This window comes from Dermacentor silvarum, chromosome 7 (assembly GCF_013339745.2).
Source record: "Dermacentor silvarum isolate Dsil-2018 chromosome 7, BIME_Dsil_1.4, whole genome shotgun sequence".
NCBI lineage: Eukaryota > Metazoa > Arthropoda > Arachnida > Ixodida > Ixodidae > Dermacentor > Dermacentor silvarum.
Window position 1 is genome coordinate 104569393 of NC_051160.1, and position 26561 is coordinate 104595953.

The window sequence follows — 26561 nt, forward strand, 5'->3', positions numbered from 1 at the left end:
CAAAATCCTAGTAGCTATGTAAGCAAGCACCAATTTCTCTGTACCTCAATAATTACATTTCCTAGTGTGACAAAGTAATATTAGTTCATATCTGCACAAAGGGCACCACTGTTACAGATGGGATGCATGGTGCCATTTGCATCACCAAAATTCATTGTGATTGCCATACATACCTGATTCTCATACAACAGTATTGTCAGAAACCAACACCATGCACCAGAAATATGAAAATTGGTCCGCGTAGTGCTGTGGACACTTCGGCGATGACGCAACCGTGCTACCAAAACAAACTGCATTCCGCATTTAAGACAATACAAAGAGAGTGTGAGAAAGGCATTCTTTGTTCCGAGATAAATGTCAATAGAGCCAATAGACAATGTCAATAAATGTCAATAGGTTTATGGCTTGTCGAAGAAAAGAAATTGCACAAAGTACAACCTTATCACTGATTTGCGAGTTAGCACCCTTCTTTTGACAACAGATATGGTGTGGCATCGGGCACTGTCACAAATATATTGCAGCAGAACTGATAGTTGGGCGAGTTGGTATGAATTCATAGTGATATATTTAGCGCGCAGAATCAACAAGGACACAGTGAAGAGGGTCACACGAGCGCTCGTGTGTCCCCCTTCACTGTGTCCTTGTCGATTCTGCGCGCTTAATATTTCACAACAAATATATTGTTTTAAGAGGGAGACAAGATTCTATAAAACGCGATGCTTTTTCTTGCTTTAGTGTACCTTAACCACTTCAGTAGGAAAATAAGCTTTGGTTTTAGGTAGTTTGTCCATTTAGCGAGTCAAGACATAGCCGCATGCAAAATCCACGTGCATAGAAGGGATGTGTAAAAAAGCATGGTGCCCTTCCTGATTTATGATTCCTTCTTTGTCTGTCTTTTTTGTGCAGTGCCCTGCCTTTCCTTGTGTTTCAGTAGCCTTTGATGCAACCTACTCAACACATTCGATTTTTTTACGTCTGAAGCCACGCTACACTATAGAACGCATTTTAAACTGGTCACAATAAATGATCATGTAATTATGCAGGCTGATCCTGAGAAGTGTAGCGTTCATACCATAATATGGAGCAAAAAGCTACCAAATAAGTGAAGAAATCTGATGGGCAAGATTTAAATGCCGGTGCTCCTTGCAATTTTACACTCATTTTGACGCCATAAACTAATATTGTAGATTTAATTTTACTTATTTACACCGTCAAGGTATAAATATAAAGACAAGTGTGGGCCAGCAATCCAAAAATATGTAGGAAAATTGGTAAACTGGTTCACAGAAAAATTGGTTCACAAATAGGAATAGGAAAATTGGTTCACAAATTTATTAAACTGAAGTAATTAGTAAAGGTTTATAACTAACGACAGTGCAATAAAGGTACTGAGAAAGACAACGTCAGCAACATGGCACTGACTATCAACTTACGAGTTTGTTTATGTTGCTGTCCAATTTTACAGTTATAGTTTATAGTTCATGGTGCGCATTTGTTGTCAAACAAAAAGAAGCAATACACAAGATAATCTAAACGAAAACATTCAAACAAGCAAGATAACACTTCTGCACACAGCTATATTCATTTCCGAAGCACCGTTTTGATATGAATTAGGCTAACGTATGACTGTATGTTGCAATTTAATTCTTTTTTTATGATGAATGCTTCCATACTTTGTCCTGTCAAGAGGTCACGGTGCCAGTACAGGACCTGCACCTTCTTGGTCAGTGGCTGGCATTTACAGGCCGGGAAGTGCTCTGCTAAATAGGAGCACATTGCTGCCTTAATATTGTACTGGTGTTTGCTAAGCCAATTATTAATACGGCTCCCAGTCAGCCCGATTTAGATACACCTGCAGGAGAAAAGAATCCCTTAGATGGCAGAGCATCTGCATGTAACAAAGGTGGTGGCTATCATCGTTGTGCAATATGTCTTTGCGAAGTGCCGTATGCCGGAATGCCGCTCTCAACTTCTGCAAAGTGTGACCCAAATCGTTCCGTGGTGAGAACATCAAGCCATTTCTGTACCTTGCACAATGTTAAAAAATAAAGAGGCCATGAACATTGTGCACCGCTGTCTTTTCACGTGTAGTAACCATAATGTTGGACTGAGCACTCTCATGTCCACCTGATGGAATTCAGTATCGTGTAGCAGATTCCGAAACTTAAGGAACCCACATATCCAGATGGGCTAATAAGCACAAGTTTGGAGACGCTTTCACAACAGTTGAGAGTGGTATGTGCCAGTACTCATCCCAACACAATGGTTTTCATGCGTGAAAAAGACGGTAATGGTGCGTACATTCATGGCCTTTCTAATTATTTAAGAATAGTCGTGGCCAGTACAGAATAGATTTGCTGTTCTTAGCAAGAAAAAATTTATTTGACTTTGTGAAGAGCTTGACAAGTGCATTCACACGGAAGCACCTCACGAAAACTATGCACAATGAGGCAGGCCACCATGTTTTTTACATGCACATGAAACTTTGCATTTCTCCTGCACACAAATGGGCAGACTTGGGCAGACCAGAAAATATTTTAACAAGTGCCGCAGTGAACATCCATACCAATATTTCGCATTATACCAGCACTCGCATTTGGCAGTGCACTGATGTAGCTGTAGACGGTGCGTTTACTTTACCCGCACCACGACCAAGTAGCTGAAGAAATTATGGAAGCATCCATCAGAAAAAAACAAGCAGCATGTATCAGCCAGCTTGCATTGCCCTAATTCATACCAAAATGACGCTGCTAGAATGAGTATAAATGTGTAAGGTGGTGTTGTTTGCTGGTAGGACTTTCTTCCTGTCTTTTTGTCCTTACATTACTCTTTTGTGTTTCGCTACGAACATGTGCCATGAAGTAGCATACAGGAGAATAAAAAAACGGTCCAGCAAAAGATTTATGTTTGCCTGTTGATAGTTAGCACCACGTTCCTCTCAGTTCTGTCTTTTTCTCAATCCTTCTTTTTTGTGCTGTCATGAAATAAGCATCAAGCATTTAGATATACAAGAGAGCTTCATATTTAGATGGCCCTCAAAAGAACAAGAGAATGTGAAATTAATGCTTCATCGTAAGTCTGTGACATACCAATGGCAGAATGAACCAGCGAAACATCTTAAATTGTGGGAAGAGTTCACGGAAGTTAGTTCTGATCATGGCATATGCGTGAAAATAACGAAACGTAAAAGAAAGTTGTTTTACAATCTATAATCTGCACTTATATGATCACATAATTAGACCATGTATCTATGCGAAAAGAAAAAGCTATAACGTAATTTCTGATGAGAAAAACATTTATGCAACAGACAAGACATACAAATTAAATAGCCGTGCAATAGTGCCTTTACGCTTATGTTATAGTTTATATTTCTTACGCCAGCCGTACATTGACAAGATTCTGCAGCTGTTGTTGACAGTCTCTGTTATTTATTCTGGGCATTGACACTTTGAATCCTGGAAATTACTCTGCTGATGCGAGTGTCCTAGGTGATATTGAATGATATATTGGGGTGTCTCCTTGGCGATCAGCATGCGGGCGTTGCTTATTAAAATCCTGCTTGAGGCCAAGGCACTCCATGCGCACAGTTGTGTTATGAGCCCCGTGGTTGCACTTCTACAGAGCTGTAGGTCACAACTAATGCTGTACATTTTTATGTCCTCTTCAGAAACATAATTTGACAACTTACATTTGCGGTAGCCTTTTTTGTCTGCTGTTTATGCAGCTGGGTTTTATTAATATACCCATGTTAGCAGTATTTTGTCTTCACTGTTACTCACGCTGTCATTGTCGGAAGGTTGTTGGAAAAGTACGCTTGCGTTTTTCTTTCCTTCTATTTCAATGTCGCATAAATGTCACATGTTTCGTCTAGGAACATGGGTGGTGATGCTTCCGCGCCACATGTGTTCTCTTACAATTGTCTTCCATTTTACATCTGGTGTTGAGCTTTAATTACTTTATGCTCTTTAATTTATAGTGTTCACAATGATTCAACTGCGCTGTATTCTCAATATAGGAAGGTACTTCAATATATATATATATATATATATATATATATATATATATAGAGAGAGAGAGAGAGAGAAAGCGAAACCTTCACAGATTTCCATTTGGAGCCACTACATTTATTGACTGGAAATAGTGTCATTGTTCGGTACTAGCTAGCAAAGCAACTTCTGTCAAGTGTTATTCAAACTGCGCTGTATTCTCAATATAGGAAGGTACTTCAATATATATATATATATATATATATATCTATATATATATATATAGAGAGAGAGAGAGAGAGAGAGAGCGACCCTTTCACAGATTTCCATTTGGAGCCATACTTTTATTGACTAGAAATAGTGTCATTGTTCGGTACTAGCTAGCAAAGCAACTTCTGTCAAGTGTTATTTAATGTTATATGAAAGACCCAGTATATATTTAGCGTTCATACTATGCAAGACTCTGTCAGCCACTGGAATAATGTATTATTGTGAGACCTATTGCACAATTTGTATTACTTGTTCAATTCTGTATATTTGTTGGACAGTTAGCTTATGTTGATGTGGTTTTTGTATACTACAGTTTCACTGTGACCTGTTTGTCCTAAACTATTCTATGTCGTTGTTTTTGGCCCATGAGAATTTCACCAGAGCCACGAGATATCTCAGTATACAAAACAGAAACATAGAAAAATATGTATTTAAATTTAGGTGCATGTTAAAGAACCCAAGGCGGTAAAACTTAATCCAGAGCCCTCCACTATATATACTGCATGCAGTTTTGTGCATTGTGCACTTTCGGAATGTCAAAAACCCACAATTTAAAAATGCCAAAAAAAAGAGAGCAGCTGCTCAAATGCTATCTTCATTTTCACATGTGCTGTACCGTTCTGCTTTTATCTAAAGTGAAATATTATGAATAGTAGTACTTGCTGAAGGAATGGAGGCGTAAACGGACAGAGAAAGACAGCATGAACTGCTGTATATGCCCATTTGAGGGCGTAAACTGTTTCACAAATCTGGGCCCGTATTTCTTGGACTCGGCACATACACACGTACCAACTAGACAGATTTTTACTTGCAAAAGTATGGACAGCTGGCTAAGTTGGTGTGGTAACATAATCACCTGCTCTTCAAACCGCTAAATTTTTACCTGTTTTGAAGAACAAAGTGCTTTCTGCCGTATGTGACAACCTTAGGAAACCTTCATTTTAGCATTGTTTGCTTCTTCATTTATCCTTCATTTATCCTTCGGTCTTCATTTACACTTTTGTGCTTCAATGCATGAAACGACGTTTTGTTAAGAAAGTAATTGTAACGCCAATGCATTTCTCCGGGAAGTTCAGGAAATGATATCTCGAAACTGGTGTCCTCGTGAGAATTCGTTCCAAGTGGATCCGCCTTGCGAACTCCACGGCTAGAACTTGTAAATTGAAATATGGGCCATAAATTTCTTTTGCTAAAATCTTAATTAGTTATCTTTTCCTAATTAGTCGATTATGTATTTCAATTTTTTGTGCAAGTAATGTACGCCTCATCGCGTAGACCAGCTCTTGAACTAGACAATATGTGCCACAGGCAACCTTTCAAAATTTTTGAAAGTGTTCGCTGAAACACCCTGTATATATAGGCGGCTTGGCAGACTTCTCTTCATATTTAGCTATTGCGCAAAATGCGCAATTTGGATGTGGCCATTATCCTTCGGTCAAGCTGGTGCAGGACAAAGCCGGTCCGCACCACCTAGCACGGCCAGATTGGAGAACACGAGCGCGAGCGTGCTCTCAAGCCCTGTCGTGCACATAGTTAGCTACTATAGTTACGTGCATAGCAGCGTATGCAGCGTGGATACCGTGCTACGACTAGTTGACTCGCTGAGCTCGCTGCGGTTCGCTGATCGAGTCGCTGAGGACAACAGCGACCTCTGCTTGGTAAATACGTGTCACGGGACTGAATGCCCAAGTTCCAACATCTGACGAACAGGTCGTCTGCTTAACGAGTGGCGCACCCTCGAAATGTGTCGGCATCATGCATGTTCGAAGCATGTTACGTTGCATTGGAATCTATTCAACACGACTCCAGAATGCTACATCCATCGCTTAGTCGATGGGACACTGCTGACGTACTTGCACGAGCCAACATGAAGATGAAGTTTTCTCGACCTTAGAAAGTTGTGTGATTGTCGAAGAGATAAGCGCGAAAGTCAATGTGCTACTCAAATCACGCGGTGTGATAACAGCCGCGCGTAAGTATCGAGCAGACTGTAGCACAGCATAAGGATGAGACCCAGTAAACTCAAACGTAAGCAGAGGGATAGCCTCTGAGTTTGGCGTGTTGAAGGAGCTAAATTCGGTAGTGACGTCTACGGTCTATGACAATATATAAAATTAAATTTCAACTGCGCGCCACGGTCACATTCAGTAGAGGCCGCGTTGTAGGCACCCCCCTGCACCGCCTCAGCCTTTGCAGTGCAAGGCATGAGAGGGTTTTAAAGTGTCCGGTATTTCGGTAAACGCGAAAGGACTGGCCGTTTTACCGGATGAGGGGAGGCGAAAACGTGCACGGCCTGCACGGTGCCGTCACTTGACGGCGCAGAGCTCAAGCAGACCAAGACGGAGCTAAAATTGCAGCAACCAACTGTATTTCACTTTGCGGCCATGGTGTAAATTGTCGGCAGAAATATGTTTACCCCGCTGCCACACATTCACACGAGCAGCGAAGCAGCAAACACTTGGTTACTGCAATATGAGCTATATATGTCTGGTTGTGATTTGCGCCACCATGTAGCTGGGCACAGTGCAGGCTGTTCACGTTTTCGGCTCCGCTCATCCGATAAAACGTCCAGTCCTTTTGCGTTTATGCCGGAATAGTGGACACGTTAAAGCTTTCTATTGAAAAGAGACTGGGGATACCGCGAAGAGGTTCACAGGCGATCTTTGATTGCAAATAACTCAGCTTCTGCTGAACGCATTGAAGTAGTTTTGCCGCAAAGTATTTCGGAAATTTAACGTCAAGCGCACTTCTGGACTTCGATAAAAGGTGGTTCCCGACCATCTAATTGGCTACCAAATTGAGTGGTTAACAAATTGATTAAAATTTCAATAACTTGGAAATACGCTTATATCGAACCCTCCAACTTGTACCACTGTTCCCTCGCAGTGAAGACGTTGCATAAAGACGAATTTCGCAGTTACGAATTTATACAACCATGTACACGACCTCGATGCATGCGTCGCGCGTTTCTTATATTTGGACGCGTATATATACCTAGTGCACTAGTTTCCTGCGGGATTCAATGCTTATTTTTTCCTGGTAAACCAGGATGCAAGCAATGCGAGACCGTAAGTTCTCTGGAGCCATGAACATGCTGCTACCACAGCACGGATGGACTCAGGGTCAAGATTCCATTCCATTGCTACACCTTTTCGTGGTTTGTTTTTGATTGCAGTTAGTGGCCGACCCGGATATTACCCAAGTCGGCCGGTCATGAAGGGTGGATAATAAGGAACGAACACACTCGAGCGATAAGAATACTTAGACTAACCGGCTCTGGTTTTGAGCGTCGTGTGTCTAATAATAATAATAAGGAACGAACACACTCGAGCGATAAGAATACTTAGACTAACCGGCACTGGTTTTGAGCGTCGTGTGTCTAATAATAATAATAAGGAACGAACACACTCGAGCGATAAGAATACTTAGACTAACCGGCACTGGTTTTGAGCGTCGTGTGTGGAAGAAGACACGTTTAGGTTGAGTAATGCGTTTCTAGGTGAACACGGGACACAGCTGACCGTGTGCTCAGATTGCAAATTATCTCTAAACAAGAACAGCTTTTGCAAACGCCTGATGAAAACTTCGCCAACTTACTTCCGAAAGTGCACAGAATCGGTACAATATTTTTCACCTCAGAAAAATTGGAGCTTCTGTTTAAAAGTCGTAATGGTTAAGATTTTCGTAACGCAGGAGGCGCACCCGCACCTCAGAGCATGCCCCCTCCCCCTCCCCCAAATGAAGTATTCCTTGCAGTATCATAAACGTGTGTGCCTAATGTTTGTGCCCTTATCGAATTTGTTGTAATAAGCTTCAGTTTTGTCTACGGCCAACCTCTAAATAACCTTAAAAGCCGGTTTCACCGACCCATAGCTGAATGTACGTCTCTGCCAGTCACAATGCCGCTGAGAAAGAAAAAAACAGTTTCACCTTCAGAAACTCACTGGTTCACATGTGTGCCAGTGCGAGCAACTCGTACATAAAATATCGCGAAGCGTTATAAATGTATTCTCATGTCTGTTTTGTCAATGGCCAAAGTCTACCAGAGACTTCTTGCGTTCACTTATATCCCGTGCTATTCCATCGCCATTCTCAAACATTCTGAAATGTTGCAATACATCCGAGCTCAGTGACGCTACCCTATACTATATACCCGGAACTGCTCCCGCATCTTACGCCAGCTCTAACAATGACGGCATCTGGCGGCTATTGGTGGATCTTATATAGTGACAGCTCATCATCGGCTCCGGTGCCTGGCTGCACGTATACGCTACGAAACACTGGTCATGCGACCGCTCCGGGGCAACGCCGCAGGTTCTTCTAAATTTGATACTATTTGATACCAACTATACGCTGCGTACATGCCATCGTCAGCTGTCATCGGCGCCGGTACACCGCCTGATTTCATCGCCGCTGCACAAAAAGCATTGTGCAAGACCCCTTAATAATTGCTTAATTCGCTGTAAAATGAGTTCAATGAAGAACTGAACACACGGCCTTCGGTTTGATATCACTCACCTAGAAGACGCCGACTGAGTGGGATACCCTGCCTTTATAACCAGATACGCGTAGAATAATCTCTAACCGGAACTTCAATGGTTCGCGAATACATTGCGAATAGTAGCGATTTTATGATGACCTCGGACTGATTTTATTGAGGAGAAGCCCCAAAAGCTTCGAAATAGTGGACAAACATCGTGTTATACGGGGTGAATGAAAAAAAAAAACGCTCATTCTCGTTTGAGTAACACATGGTACAAGTTTGCAGAGTGTTACTCTAACGGTTGCGCTTGCACCATTCACTTTCATGTACGGGGTGTGAACACGAGATGCACGTTGCTGCATAAATCGTAGTGCGTAACCCGGAATACATTATGCATGGTCCCAAGTGTGCCATGCCGTTTCAATTCGGTTGACCATATAAATTTATTGATTTTGTTTGCGGAAATAACTGCTTTATGAGCGAAATTTTACCGATGTTCTGGACGAACTTGTCTGCCAATGCATGGATTAGCAATATATCAAATCACCGTGAATAGTTTTCTTCCTGCGCTATACCTCCACGCGAAGTCATAAAATTAAACCTGCATGAATTTTTTATTTCTACAAACATTACTTTATTAATACATACATGTTGCTATGCTTTGGTCTTACGGGATCGTTAAAACGAAACGTATAATCTATAGAAAGTATTTCACAACTGGGCGAAACCTTTTTACTTGTTCACGTAGCTAGTCTTCGTGGCAACCATGTTCACCTATACCCACAAATTCAGTGGTATATTTCACTGGAATTCAAAGCGTCCAACTAACCTCTTTTATCTCTTGCCCTGCATATAGCTTTCATATATCTTGCGTCCAATAAAGTGCGACATCGAGGACAGCTCATACGACAAAAAAGTAATTAAAAATCTGCAGGTAATATTGCTGGCCCCGAAGGAGGCCCAGCCCTGCCTTTGCCACCGAAAAACGGGCTATGCTACTGAAGGCCCGCATTCACACACACGCAAAAAAAAAAAACTACCAGCGCTACAACTGTATTCAAGCAAGTAAACTTCTAGCAAAATTCTTGTAAACTTCTTGTAAATATTAATTTGCAACCTTATGAAAATTTCCAGAATATTCCAGAAAAAGCTAGAGTCCAGAAATTCATACGCAAACAACTGTGTAAGGGCAAAGATGTACGGTAAGCACAAACCGGGAGAAAGAAAGTTTATGATTTTACAAAAGCATAAGCAAGTTGTGAGCGTCGTCATCGCAACAATGCTTCAGGTAACGAGCCGCTCGAGCGAGTGCCGCTGTTGCACTGCAGCCCTCAGCGACTAATCTCCCGAGAGGCGACGGCCACCGATGAGGGTCCGTGGGCAACCAGGAGCGCGCGCTCCTCCCTAGGTGTGAGCGAGGCGGGCTGAAGGGGTCGTGACGTGGGGGTCATCCGGAGCAGATCCGGCTCTGCGCCCGAGAAGAGAGCGCAGCCCCATGAAATATGACAGGCCCGCGCAGAAGCCGCTTCTGCTGTTGCTGATACTGCTTCTGAAGCTTGTAGCTGCAGGAATAGGAGACTGCGTTGCTCGCGGGCTAGCGTGGGGCTCGCGCCGCCACTTAAGCGCCGTGCTCAGCGGGCACTGAACGCGTTTTTACGGCGGCACGAGCATAGGATGCGTCTATTATAAGCGCAAGCGCGGATCGGTGTATACACACACACACACACACACGTTGTACGCACAAACGCATCTGGATCGCATCTCAGGTACGAGAGTGGAGGTACTTGCGGAAGAAGGACTTGGGAAGGGAAGGGAGAAGGAGAGAGAGAGACAGTGGTTCATGATCAGTGCGAAAGCGGGAAAGAGGAACGGAACCGTAGCACCTTGCGGATCTTCGCCGCAGTTTTCGTGACCGACGCGACGCCGATCCTTGCGAGAGAGCACCATCGGCTTTGAGTTCACTGCACGTAGTAGAAGCTGGTACGCGTGTCTGTTATAAAACGTGACCAGCTTGCTAAAGGAGGCTAGTTACGGCGAGTAAAAAACGAAAACGTTTATAATTAGGAAATGGACTTCTACATGTTTGAGTTGGCTCGCAGTCTCCTGCATGAAAGTATGTGGCAATACAACTTCCTGTTTTTTTTTTTACTTCTAATTGAAACTACCGTGAAAATTGCGAAGAGTGGTACATAGAACACTGGAAAAGTGCTTCTAGAGAAGGCTTCCGAAATCGCGCTGCACTGCTACTTTTCGACCAGAGCACCAAATGTGAAATCCCGTATAGCAGGACTTCACTTTCTTCTCCGCGTGAATAATACTTTCAGGACTCAATATACGTGAAGATTGCCTTTCACTTTTTATTGCCGCTTTATGTTTGTTTTCTGATTAAGGGTACACATAGCTACGCCGAAGAATAAAAATGGATTGGATTGCATACAGCAGGCATTAACAAATCTTGGCTGGAAGCCAAGATTTGCACTGTACACTTTTGTTTTGCACTGTCGTGTAAAGAAAAAGTGTACAATCATTGCATTCAACTGGTGCTAACATATGGCGCAGTAAGTTAGAGGTTAACAAAGAAGCTCGTGTACAAGTAAGGACCACGCAAACAGCGATGGGACGAGAAATGTAAAGGTACGTCCACACTAGCGACAAAAACGCGCGCGACACGCCGCACGCGGCAAACGCCCGCGCGGCAGGCTCGCGCGGGCAAGTCCACACTCGCGTTTTGCGGCACGCGGCAACGGCGCGTTTAGTGCCGCGTTGTCTCGTTCCATTCGATACTTCTCGTGACAACGCGCTCTCCGTTCTGCCGGTTTCGTGTTCCATTGGAAGTGTCTGTGTTTCTTTGCGCCACTGCCGGCCACGCTCAGCATGCATGTCGGATACGGACGAGGAGGTACTGGTGGGTGTGAAGACTATAATACTTATTTGTTCTTTACTTGTGCAACGTCGACGTGCCAGAAAGCGGACGAGAAAGTTTTGGGTGCGCCCTATATGGCGGTACAGGGACACTGAGAGCCAGGCGCACACTCTGCTTTCCTGTATGTGCCAGCGGTTGGCACGCAGCTCCTTGTCCTTAAAATCGACGTTCGATTTGTCATAGAGGCACGCATATCCGCGAACGGCTTCCAAAAACGCCTCCATTGCGAGGCGAATTCTTCGTTGACGTTTCGGTGGCGGTGTGGGAAGGCTTAGCAAAAACAGCCCCCTTGACTGGACATGGCCTCTGAGATTTTACGGTGTGCGCGTCACTGCTCGATCTCAGAGCCCATGCATTATGATTCTTTGCTTGTGCGGCAGGTGGCGCCACAACTGCTCAGCTCGCTTCTGATTGGTGCTCGTTTTGCGGCTGCCGCAAAAAATGGGTCTCGCACCCATTCGAGCGTTTGCCGCGCGTTGCTGCCGCTTTTCGTGAATCTTGTCGCGCGCGACAGCATCGCTCGCCGCGCGCGGCGTGTCGCGCGCGTTTTTGTCGCTAGTGTGGACGTACCTTTAGGCGTAACGTTAAGAGACACAGAGAAAGCGGTGGGGATCAAAGTGCAAACGGGGATAGCCGATGTTCTAGTTGACATTAAGCGAAAAAAATAGAGCTGGGTCGTCCACGTATTGCGTAGGGCAGATAACCGGTGGACCATTGAAGATACAGAATTGATACCATGGGAAGAGAAGCGCAGTCGAGGACGGCAGAAAATCAGGTGGGGGGATGAAATTAGGAAACTTGCAGGGGCAATGTTGGAATCAGCTAGCGCAAGACAGGAGTAACTGGAGATCACTGGGAGAGACATTCGTCCTGCAGTAGACATAAAAATAGGCTGAATGATTATGATGATTACGATAACAATAATGAAGAGGATGGCGACCCAGCTTCTCTTTTCAGCGTATTTCTCACCAGCGGATTAGCTTGCTTCTCCCGGAAAAGCAAGAACCCTTTAAGAGACGTCATGCGCCCAGAAATAAAAGTCGAATGCGTTCCTGCAAAGTAATGTTCGGTGGAACTGCCACGATTTTAGCTAGAACGGCTGCTCCTTTGCAGCGAAGATACGATTAGATGATTTGCACAATGAAGTATTCGTCCTCGAGACATTACGCTCCGACTTTCTTTAATCATCGTTCCCACTTGCGCTGAACTGCGACGCTGTTTAAAACAATACTATAAAAGAACAAATGTGCCGGTTTAACAAGTGGCTCATGCATGGTTGTCCCGATAATGGGACAGCTACTGGGGAAAAAAATAGGCGGGTGCTTCAGCCAAAATTTGATGAGCAGCCATCTACCACAAAACTCAAAACAGCGCAAAGTCCGCTTCAAAGAATGCTCTCACCTGTCGTCCGCCCATTTAAAAGAAAAACCGTTCCATGAAGCTAGAAAGGCACACGAATTAACCACAGGCATGCAGATATGCAATTATACCAAAGTAATGAGGGCAAATTCGCCCCAAAAAATACGGGATAATGTCCATTTGTGGATATGAACTCATTTTTTCATATATTAGGCGGGACGGGTGTTTCAGTTAGTAAAGGTTCCGGAGATGAGCATCTACTTAGATGTTGTTGCAATGCATGGATTTTAAAGCAGTTACATGCACGGTGGTGCCTGCATGTACTTGTGACAATATCGAACAAGGCTTGCGTTGAATGGGGTGTTGGACCCGTTCAGATAGTACATGATCCAACGCCAGACGCACACAAATGAACAATAGAACTGTGCAAACCATGCTGATGGATCAGTTAGTGGCAGCTAGTTAGTGAATGATGCTTGAATTATAGCGCTGACCTGCGAAACTGAACAAACAAAGAAAACATTGCTGCAACCTTCTCATCCTTTGCTCTTAAGTTCGAACTCACTACGCCCAATTTAAAGTGTTCAAAAAAGGAACGTTTGGCTGGAGGCCTGATAGGTTGGGTTGAGTCTCACTGAGCTCTACCCTGTTACTCCACTAAGAGCCAAAGGAGGATGTATGGCAAATCAGAGAGTGAAACTAGAGGGTAAGGGGTGTTGAGGCTAGGAAAGCTATCAGTGATGTGTACTCCTCGTCCAGTATGAACAGCACCGTTTAATCTGTGTTCCCAGAGCGATTCCAAGATAACCAGAATCTCAGCGAGTAAACTTTTCTGACTGACATGATTTTAAAGGAGGGGTTGGCTACTCCTGGCTGTGCGGCAAACGAAATGAGATCACAAAATGTACAAAATAACATTGAATATATTCTGAAAGCCTGAACACGTACAAAATCCTGCACTCGAGTAAAGGAAGCAACACAAGATGGTACATCAACACGCACTAAGATGTAAAAACTAAGAGTGGGCTTGGTGGCACTACGACAATGCGGTTGACTGACATCCGGCGCCTTTTCGCCTTACAGGTGCTCACAGTTTTCTGCTTTCCCATTGGCACCTGCTGTTCTCCTGGAGGCACCACGAAGTCTTCGGGCACGCCCGCCTTACGGTGTGTTGGCTTACGGGATACACCTGCCTGGCGGAGCTTGCTGAATCGTGTGCCAGCAAATACCAATCCTGACCACCACTACATACCGCCTCACGTCTACAGCCTGCCGTACGCCGTCGCTGGAGGTGTAGGCTCATCCTTCCTTCAACGCGCTAGCGTTACAGCTGGACCAACTTCGTCTACCCACCAGTGCCCCGAAACCGAAACAAGCGACGGCTACTGCGCCGCACCGCCCTTGACCGGAAATCTACCGCATTTATCGACTTCATGCTGCTGTGTATCAGCCGACGCATCGTCACAGACATCAACCCTCACGCATAGAACACGTCACGCCCTCGCTCTCATCAGTGGGCTTGGTGGCACTACGACAATGCGGTTCACTGACGTCTGGCGCCTTTTCGCCTTACAGGTAACAAATCATTGCACTATTTGTGCGCGTCGTTCCCGCTATTCCGCTTTGCTAGTGCTGCCAAGCCCAGGCTACTGCGTTACAATTGTTCGCGACTGCACGTCTATCATCCTACAACTTCTCGCACTTTCTGGCGACGTAGAATCGAATCCCGGCCCCAGCACCCGTTCCAGTTCGACGCAGGCATCCTGCGACTTAATTGCAGCATTGGAGGAGATAAGGTCAGGTCAGGCGTCTCTCTTAAGCGAAATGAAATTAATCCGAGCCAAACTATCGCAGAACGAGAAAAGTTTTGACGACATAAAGAGGCGACTGACAAAAATTGAAGACGATGTTTCCTCTATAACTGCACTGAAGGCCGAGGTTAGTTGCGCCAAGACAGTTGTAGATAAGAACACAAAATCCATTTCCGACATATCGTCGCGACTTGAGGATTCAGAAGATCGGGCTCGTCGGTCTAACCTTATGTTTTTTGGCGTTGCTGACAGTGAGCGGGAAACATGGCAAGAATCGGAAAGCAAGATTGAGGAACTTTGCAATTCTAAACTTAATATCAAGTTGAGCCCCTTAGATGTCGGGCGTGCCCACAGAATTGGCAAGTACAACATGAATAGAAATAGACCTATAATTGTCAAATTAGCACATTTCAAAGTGAAACAAAATATTCTTTCAAATGCTAAACAACTAAGGGTCCAACCATAGCATATCAGAAGACTACTCATCTAACACTCGGCATGCACGTAAACAAACTAATCGAAGCCGGCAAGTCCCAGCAGAAACCTTTTAAACTTCGGTATGATAAGCTAATCACGGAAAACAGAGCTTACAAGTACGATAACGCTGCAAACAGAGTCATATCAACTTCATAGCTACCATCGCGCACTACTGCAAAGCCAAATAGCATCCCTGCATCATTTATTTATACTAACATAGGAAGCTTGCTGCCCAAGTGCGAAACACTTCGTAGCCTCATTGATTCTTCAGATTGTAAGCTTCTAGTACTAATAGAAACATGGCTGAATTCAGCCGTCGATAACACAGAACTTAACTCATTCCTCCAAGATTTTGGTATTTTCAGGCGGGATCGTATAGGCAAACGCGGGGGAGGTGTCCTGATAGCTGCCCATCGCAGCCTATGTTGCTCGGCAGTTGATATCACTTCACCTCTAGAAATTTGATTCATTTTTGCAGTTCTTCATACCAACCAATTCTTATCGGTGTATGCTATCGACCCGCCGACGCAGATGCTTCCTTCACTGTTCACTTCCACGAGGCACTGCAATCTTTTACGACATCATTCAGTCATGCGCAACTACTCCTCTTAGGCGACTTTAACCTTCCCGGTATAAAATGGTATGAACCAGCCATAACTCTGTCTAAAAATAACCCCGAAAGCAATTTCCTCAACACATGCCTCACCTTTGGTCTGACGCAGCTAGTATCTACCCCAACGCAAAAAAACGAACGGTGCTCTAACATACTTAAGCTTACCTTAGCATCCCATCCCGAGAGTGTTTCTTCCATAACATATCTACCAGAATTAAGTGATCACTCAGTACGGCATGCAGAATTATCTTGTCAACTACCTCAGAATAAAAAAAAGAAAAAAATAACACTTTACGATAAAGGTGATTACGTCCGTATTAACAATGAAGTAACCGAGTTTTACAGCTGGTATATTATAGATTTCCCGAAGGCGCACAGTTGACACCAACTTCACGCTTTTTAAAAATAAAATGCTCGAACTGGTTGAGACTTACATACCAAATATCACCTTAACCGAGCCACCTTCGTCCCCATGGTTCAACAACTCATTAAAACCACTAAACAATAAAAGTAAAAGACTATTTCGCACAGCCAAACATTCTAACACCGCTCCTGCTTGGGAAAAATATCCCGCCAGTGAAACGGCGTTTAATTCTTTGGCCGCAACAGCGAAACGATCCTTTTTCTCATCAACGCTCCCTAGCATGCTGCAAAATAATCCCAAACAATTATGGAAATACATTAACCCAAATAACTATAAACCATTATCATTGTATGATGACGACAATAACCGTGTTCCTGACCATAAAGCATGTGAAATACTAAACTCTGTGTGCTCTTCCGTTTTCACTTCTGAGCCTAACACTGACCTCCGAGACTGTCCTTGCCTGAACCACCCAACCATGCCAGACATAACATTTGACGCATACGGCATCACCAAGCTAATCGAATCCCTCAAATTAACATCGTCAGCCGGCATCGATGGACTCATTTCCAAAATGCTTAAGAACACTGCGCACATCTCTAGTGTAATTTTGTGTCACATCTTTCAGCAATCATTATCATCTGGAGGGGTGCCGCAGGACTGGAAAATAGGTAAGATAATTCCAGTGCCAAAAAAGCACCATCGTCATCGTGCCACAATTAACGTCCAATTTCCCTCACCAGTGTTTGTTCCAAACTAATGGAGCATATAATCTGCTCTCATATTGTAAAGTTCCTAACATCCGCTAATTTTTTCAATCATAATCAACACGGCTTTCAGAAAGGCATGTCCTGCGAGACTCAACTAGCTCTGTTTGTTAATGACATAAGCTCACATCTTGATCAAAACGTACCTGTAGATGCCCTCTTTATAGATTTCCAAAAGGCATTCGACTAGGTTCCTCATGAACGACCCTTCCTAAAGCTATCCCGTCTAAATCTTAATCCTTTTGTTCTCCAATGCGTACGCAACTTTGTGACTAACCGTCAACAGTTCGTTTTCGCTAACCAATGCTCGTCTAATCTATCACCCGTTATATCCGGTGTGCCGCAAGCCACTGTCCTAGGACCGCTACTCTTCTTAATATACATTAACGACTTACCGAAAGGTTGTTCTTCGAAAATTCGTTTGTTCGCTGATGATTGCGTAATCCATCGTCCTATTACTAACGACGCTGATTCTCGTTCTCTCCAGTCCGACCTTAACATCATTGAAACATGGTGTAATAACTGGCTAATGTCTCTCAACGTCAAGAAAACGTCACTACTTACTTTCCACCGTCAGCAATAACTTATTTCAGCTAAATACGTCATCGCTGGTGCCGAAATATGTGCCGTCCCTTCTTATAAGTACCTAGGTATTAACCTATCCAGTAACCTCGGTTGGTCTGCACCCATTTGGAACGTTAGCAATGATGCCAATCGTGTTCTATGTTACCTGCGCCGTAATCTTCGTCTTGTTCCCCCTTCAGTAAAACTACCAGCACATTTAACATTTGTTCAACCCAAACTTGAATACGAATGCTCAGTGTGGGACCCATACCAATCTAACCTGGCAACAGCACTAAAATCTATACAGAATCGCGCAGCAAGGTTCATTCACTCCGACTACTCTTACCACACTAGCATCACTAAACTTAAGTCATCTCTGAACCTTCCAACCCTCGAGCACCGCCGCAAAACAGCAAGGCTATGTCTCTTTTACAAGTTTTATCACTCGTTGCCTCACCAGACCGACATCATACCTGCGCATCGAACTTCATCGCGTCATAGCCATTCAAAGGCTGTTTATCCCCCCCCAGCTCGCACCGCCGCTCATCTTAACTCTTTCTTCGTACAGACAGCGAAGGACTGGAATCGACTACCTGCCGAAGCGGTGCACCAATCCAATCATTCATCGTTCAAGGCATTCATCGAAAATGTAACCTACGAGATGTGCCCACCCCTCATGTAAAACCCCGAAAGGGGTATTTGAGGTACTAATAAATAAATAAATAATAAATAAATAAATAAATAAATAAATAAATAAATAAATAAATAAATAAATAAGCACGTTCAGTTGTGTAAATATATCAAATAAGTTTTAATGGTATTACCACAGATGCAAGGTTTACTGTTTTGCAGACCAGTGGATGAACGCAAGTATCGATGCATAACATACCACGTAGGTACTTAACATGTTGCAAGCTTAGACTTAAATGACACGTAGATCATCTGTAGTATCACTGTATCATTGCTACTTCGTTTATAGTTTTCGTGTACAAAAATCACGCCGATAAAATGTTTTTATTCTCTTTATTTAAGTGCATAAACGTGGAAATTACTGCTTTAATCTCAAATCTATGCATAGTTTCGGTGTGATATTGGGGCAGGCTATCCGTTAAGTTGATTGACAGTTTCGAAAGCGACACGGACTCACAATCACACGGATGACGAACGCACTGACACAGGTCCATCCATGGCGCTGACACAATATGTCCATACGAAAAGTTGGTGAGTAAGTCGTATAAAGCGCCCTACCCAAATTTGTACAACTGTAGAACTGGGATGGACACTTCACCATCACTGACCGCTTGTGAAGGTCATTATAGTGCAAAGCTGCAGGCAGATACACCGCACATCTTCGTGTCCGTAGAAACGACGCTGGCGGCTTGAGGATTCTCAATTGAAACGATGGGTGGTTGACGAAACTTGGTGACTCAATTTCTGCACCGCCATATTTCTTATTTTGCGCCAGTTTGGGCTGCGCAGAGCAATCTCACAGGTAGTCTTACTTGCAGCATATATTGCCAAGACGGTCCAAGTTCCATTTAGCAATATTTACACCACTTCTAGGTGTATGACAACATTGATGCTTGTGCTTTGCCATTATCAAAGCGCTAACCTCCAGCTACGATAGACTGCAATGGTCATGAGCCCGAAAGCATCGTATCGTAGCAATGAAAATATTTGACATCGAACACCAGAAGCTGCGCTCGCATGCATCCCACACATCCGCTCGCGGACACAAAGGTCAGCGCAGCTAAGAAGACGAGCCCTAACGAAGCCGAGGAACAAACAGGAAACCAAAAGTCAAAGGTAAGACGCAAGAACAACAGAGCCAGCCCAAAATCGCTTCGAACAGTTTCGCGATCCCCGACGATCGACGTTTTTGGCTCGGCAGCGTCCACGCGTAGGTATGCTTTCTCGCGGACGATGCTGCTGCCTGCGAGCGTTTAATTGGAGACGTTCCATCATAGGGTCGGGCGCTTTTTCTCTTCAACTCATCCCCCCTCCACATAAAAGGGCGCGTAATAAATGGCCCCGGTTGGCTCCGGGCTCGGCTGCAGTTCCGGATTGGGCGCGATCGTGAGCGCTGCGGATTGGGGCCGCGTGGGGCGGGCGTATGCGGCGCGTCAGTATATTCCTCAACGCACGCGCTAGCAGTAAACACACTGCCAGACGACCTCTCTCGAAGACTCCTCCGCTCTGACGCTCTTACCCTCTCCCTCTATCTCCGGCCCTCATCTGAAGATGCGGACTCCGTAGAAAGGGATGACCACTCTCTTCAGCTCTTATGCTGCTTTTGTTGCCAGCTCTGCGGCCATACCTCTTGAAGCACACGGCTACAGCCAGGACTACCGCGTTTTGCGTGCGCGAGATTTATTCGGGCGGACCTGGCTGGGACCGCTTTCGGAGGGGGGCGCTGGCGTCGCGGATAGCGGCGTTTCGAACGTAGTTCCTCCCTTGGCTTTGCGCGTGGAGGGCGGAGTCGTCTTCTGTTCCCCTTCCCTACCTCCACCACGGCGCCTTTGGCTCCTGCCCGGGAACGTGAACGTCGCTTTAATACCGGAGTACCGCACGTTGAACTCGTGATCAACGCGCGCGATAACGCTTTGTCCGTGCCCGCCCGTAACGCCATATTGCAACGTGGCTACTCTGTATAAGCACTCGCGCTGACGACGCAGGAGCCTCGTTGGGCAGACGACGGCGCTCGAAGGAGTAGTCATCCCGGAGATGCTGCTCAAAGCTATAGTGCAGACGAAATGATCCAGTCTGCTCGACTTGGCAGTCGTCTGCAACGGTCGAAGTGGGTCGCCATTTTGTTTTGCGAGTTCGTAGTGGAATCATACGTGAATGAAAGGGCGGCATCGGCCCATGCTCGTGTGTCCCTTCGATGCATGGTAGGAAGGTTAGTACGTTGTACAATTACGGACCGAAGCGCAAGCGTTGGTCTGTGAGAATGCTGCATCGTTTCTAGAAGACAAAAGCGCGGCTGGGTGCCGCTTTTAGAGCGTAGTTAAACGTCCGTCGAGAAGCTTGCGCGCATAGTTGGGAGCGCTCTCCTTATCTCGAGAAAGGTGTGCAAGGAAAGGCGCGGGTTATCTTCGGGCTTCTCGAATACCTTTTCGAAGGCGGACCTGGGAGTCACGAAGAGCGTGTTAGGTTCCAAATGCGGCTCCTTCAAAAGAGGGCTTCTCCTAACGGCACAAGTGTTCAGGCAGGAAGCCATAAGGTAGCGTAGCAGAAAACAAGCGACTCTTCGAAGCTAATCGTTTCGGCTATTGTGTGTGGGTAGAATTTTAATGGGACTGAAGTAGTGAAGAAGATGGCAAGGATGCGTACGGACAATTCGTCCTAAGCTAGAACTTAACGGTGGTCTGAAGACCTTTTTCGGAAGGACATGTACCACGTGTTAGAACTTGCAAGCTTTGAACCATGTCACGTCTTCGAAGTTTGCATGCACCGCATGCTTTAGATAAGTATATAAGGCCCGTCTATAGTTTACGATGAGCTCGCAGCTGGCTGTTTCCTCATAGTGCTCACGCTCACTGCTTTTCAGCGGTGCGGCAGAACCTTCCTGAAATTGACCCCCTATCACACGAACTCAAGATCAACGCAAAGGGTAGGGATATGAATGTCTCAGCTTTTAATATTTCTTCCCTTTTTAGTATGGCGCAATTATGATTACTATCGGTAAATGTAGTTGCTGTACTGTATTTGGGCTTATAAATGGCGAGCGCCTAGAATAGCATCAGACGGAGGCGGTAGCTTGTTATATTGTGCATGAATCGTCATGGTCACCACCACCACTAGTACCTTCCTCACGTTCAAAATTGTCATGAGCGATGAGATGAGTTAATTTTACTACAAAGACCGTTCCAGAAGGTGTCCTTATTATCTTTGTAATTTAGTGAACAACCCGCACTCTACGCCACCGTTGATGTCTAGCTAAAGATGACAGCCGTGAAGCAATGCTTGATCTGCCTGGCTTCCGATTCAAGCCAGAAAGCACAATCGAAACACCAATTTGATTGCGTTTTTGCTAGGGTTTCTGTTCTATGCAGCCGCAAATTCAACTCTGGGGTCGCTGTAATGGCCGCATACTGTATGTCGCTGCTGCTCTTACTGATGTAGGGAGCTGACCAGGGCAATTTGCAGAAGACACCACATCCTTGATTGCCAAGTTTGGGACATCAGTATGCGGGAAATGCCCTTCTTTCGTTCTTTCTTTCTTTTTGCTCACCGTAGCTCCGGTTTGGGCATACCATCATTGATACATGCTGAGTGATCCTGAAGCAATGCAAAAGCGCTAAAAACAGGCGCTTTGATAGAGAGCGCGAATTTGTACCGTACATTGTGCAAGTCCTGGTTTTTCGTGATCTGTAAAGTGACCTTGTTCAATATACTTAATTTCATACTTTTCATGACTACGGTGAGTGAATTCGAACCCTCAAGAAAATCTTGGGCAGATTTTCCGTAGGTTTTAATTCTTAAGTGGTTCTGCGCATCGACCAGCGATTCTCGGCAGTAGTATTTCCAGCATGACCCTTGGTCGACATCTCGTTTTACGAGAAATTCTACCGTAAGAAGGCGTGAACGCGGGCACCGGTGTCCTAAAAGAAACTACGTTTTTATAGCAGCATTTGCAAATTTATCGAAAGTATTTTTGTTTTAACAGGTGGGCAGGACCTAAAGGGGAATAGAGCGTTAGTTAGAAGTGTCCTCGTAATTGCCCTACGCTGAGAAAGAAGCTCAGCATGTTCATGTTGATAAAACAAATCGATCATTTCAATTTGGAAGTCAATGCAACGTGATGTTACTTAGTATTTGAACGTATGGATTTAGCTGCCAGCATTTATACAATCAATTAAACGTATGAATAGGTTACATGTTTAACTGTGCCTAATTTTTTAAAATAAGAAATGTTTGTTTTTGTTTTCTATACTGCTCCCTATTTATGTAATGCCCCTAAAGGTGAAATAAATGTTGATAACAATGATGACGATCTTCAGTAGAACTTAGGATGCCTTTATCAGGGAGCAGACATTTCGCATCGTCCATCTAGATGAAGAAATAAAACAGCAGTGACGATGCCGTCTCGAATATTAGAAGTTGACGGCGTGACATCAGATAGTATTGCAGCTATCTCCAATGACCGCTCGTTCTTGTCAATTTGAAAGGCTAAGTGAAATCTAAATGAAAGGCAGGGCAACTGTTACTAAATATTTCGTCTTGCTTTTATCCGTTTTGTTCTCCGTGATTCATTCACACAAAGCCACGACCAAGCAGCAGCTAACACGGGTGAATAAGACAGACGGACGACAGAAATTGAAGCAGAATTTATTTATTTATTTATTTATTTATTTATTTATTTATTTATTTATTTACTTATTTATCTACAAATACCTCACAGGCTCCACATAGGAGTATTATGTGAGCGGGACTATACAATAAACTTTTAGCAAGAACACAAAAACAAAGGAATTCAAAAACGAAGTGTTATACAATGGAAAAATGTGAGAGATAACATAGGTGTAACACTGTAATAATAAGACACTTAGTATGTATTATACATATTTGAACGGGCCAACATGCTGTTATTATATAATGTATAAACATGATTGCAAGAGTTCATATGGTTAACAAACACAGTCATACATGGTTAGTATTTTATTTCTAAATGCCGCGTGATCATGAATGCACACTACATCATCAGGGAGGTCATTTCATTGAATAATGGCACGTGCTAGCGCAGATGTGTTAAAGGCTTGGGTGCGGCCAAAAACACGAACAAAACTATGCTGATTTTGAAGCCTGCGAGATATGCGATGAGGCTTTGATAGTGGCAAGGTATTTACGTGCGCGCTGTAGATTACTTTATGGAATAAACATATAATGGCTATCTTCCTGCGTAATTCCAGGGATGGTAATTATAACGAAGCCTTCATGTTAGTCACACTGGAGTAGCGGTTATAGTCACGGGTGATGAAACGTGCAGCGCGGTTTTACACAGATTCTAGTAAGTCGATTAGACATAATTGGTGAGGTGACCAGATAGAGGATGCCTATTCGAGTTGTGGACGAACAAATGTATGATATGCTAGCTTTTGTGTTATAGATGGCGCCGCGTGAAGCTTACGTTTCAGGTATCCGAGTGTGCGCGATGCTGTAGAGGTAATTTTTTCAATGTGTGTTCTCGAGGATAGCTTAGAAGTGAAGTTAATGCCAAGGTACTTGTAGTGGTCCGTTGCCAATAAAGGTTTATTGTTAACATAGTATGTGTAAGTCGAGTTTGACTGCTTTCGGCTGAAGGTCATTAGTTTGCATTTCTCAACGTTAACCGTCATCTGCCACTAACCATCGTCTGCAAATCAAATACGATACATGGCCCCAGGATTAACTACGGGCAATTCAACACAGTTTCTGTGTGACGGTATTTCTGGGGTGTGTGACCTGTAACGTCACGGTTTCGGTGCGAGAGGAAAAGCTATGCAGACATTTATTTGACAATATTCATCAAGCATCTTCGTTCTGTATATATAAGCAAATGGCGGGGTTGAAAGGAGAGATGTCCCGGCGTTTCTTGATTCACAAAGGCATTGATTATCCGGTTGAGCTCTCGCGTCTGTTTTGGAAGCGTCGTGAATACTGGCCTCATCATGGATTTAGGGGCCCCACAACAGGTTTGAGAAGTGCCAACAGCAAAAAGCGTGGTGTGTAGATCACAATCTGACGATCGCGTGCTGCGAAGTTTTAAACGTAGCCCGCCTGTTGTGGTTAAGTGGCTGTGATGTTGTGTTGCTTGCTGAGCTGCTGTGCACGAGTTCGGCGATTTCAATTCCTGGCTGAAATGGCCACGTTCCACTGGACATAAGGAGTGCAAAAAATGCTGATGTACCGTGCTTCGGGCGCCCGTTACCGGGCTCCGGGCGGCAAAAAGTAATCGGGAGTCTTCCCCTACGGCGTCCCTCATAACCCACTACACAGTTTAGAGACGTTAAATCCCCAATTCACCTCTTGCATTACGCTTGTGTTAGCTGGGGAAAACAGCAGAATGTTTAAACGAGAGCCCGTAGGCTCTGCTCGCAAGAGCCACCTCCGCACAACGTCACCTATAAATATCACAAGCCCGGTGCACTGTGCTGTGAGACGTCATGTTACTAGGGTCGAAATTTCCATCGCCAAGTCCAGCGTGACGAAAGCGGTGACGTCCAAATCACAGCGGCTTACTCCGTTGGTTCCAGCAGTATGACATCATCAAGCAAAGTGTACAGGCCTTGCGCTACCTGGGTGGTTTGGCTTCACACCAGCACCGACGTCACAGCCGCTTCACCGGATAACGAGAGTCACTGCTGCAGGGAGGATAACACACCTGCTCAGACCACTGCTTCACGAAATAATATTTTCTTCTATCTTCGCCGTTACTAAAACCCATTTCAAAAACGTTTCAATGGAACGTACCCGGATGGCACTCTACGACTTCTAGAGTGCAATCATAATTTACGACGGGGTCTGCTGAGGGGCCCTCCTAACGCACTGGGTTAATCAACGTGTGATGTCGTGCGTTTCACACATGCAGTTGGCACAGCCGATCAGTCCACCTTCAAAACCTCGCGCAGGAAATCACAGGCCTTCTCCTATTGAGCACGAAGCCGTAGGCCTGTTTCCGCACCTTGGTGGCCCCATTGGGATAGCTAACGTCCCTTCTATTTTGAACCGTCAGTTAAAGTTTACCCCACCGGTTACCAGGCTGCAAGTGAGCTCGTTCAGTGAAACTAACACAAAGGGCTTGCCAAAGAAAACAAGCAACAAGGCGACCGCTTAACGAGCCCTAATGTTTGTTACTACATTGGTAATAACTGGTGGTTGCTAAAAAAGTTGCAGTGGCATAGCTCGGCTATGCCAGGATATACGTAGCGTTAGCAAAGGTTCAGCTGATTATTCTTAGCTTTCCTGGTTGTCTCCTACGCTCAACCGCTAATTGCCAGGCAACTACTTCGGGATCCGATGAGTCAAGCTTCTCCGTTCTTCTGCGCTGTTGAGCAGCATTTGCGCTCTCCTTCTCCATGGCTATACCACACTGGCAAACGCCAGTCAGAAGCCCAGCGGCTCCAGCGCAGTGTCAGACGGCGACTGCACAGCGAGCGCGCGCCGGCGCCAGTGCGTCTACCACGGCTACGACGTCATTCCTCTGGAATGCGCAGATCGGCGGTGGTGAGTCGCGCGCGGCGGCGGCGGAGTGCGCGAGAGGTGCCGGCTGCGGTGGCTCCGGTGCGCAAGCCGTGTGACATCACTGATCCTTGCGCATGCGCAGCACGGCTCTTGATGTGCCGCGCGAAACGGGCTTGGCTAGGCCAGTGTAGCTAACGCTACAAAACATTACTCCATCTCCAGCTAAAGGGAACCATGTGTGGATGCGAAGCAGCGGGGAGATGCGTGAGACGTCGAATGCTCATGAACGGCAGACGCGGCGCGATGAGCCGTTCTTCGACCGGGTTCAGCTCGGGCAGATGCTCGGGTTTCGCCGGGTAGCGGTAGCCATTGGTCACGCTCATCACGGGCACCTTGCCCGACGTTAACGCCTCCTTGCAAGTTGAGCACACCATGAATTCACCGTGGTTCGCCGGTCCGAATTCTTGTCGCAGCACGCCGAAGACCGCGTTCCATCGCGGCGCTGCAGAGGAGTGAGAATGAGGAGCGCGCGCTCCGTCATTTTCATACCGCGGAACTACCGTGGCGCCCCCAGCGGAGTATGCAGCTGTCGCACCACCTGTCGTGCGCGGCGCTCCGTAGAGGATTCCTAGAGGCGAGAAAGGGAGCGTAGGAGGGGAGAGAGAGGGTGAGGGGACGTGCATGCGCTGTGGGGGTGTGGGACGCCGCGGGACGGAAGGAGGTACGGACAAAGCCCCCGCCATAAGCTGCTTCGCATCTAAAAAACATTCAAGAAGAGGCC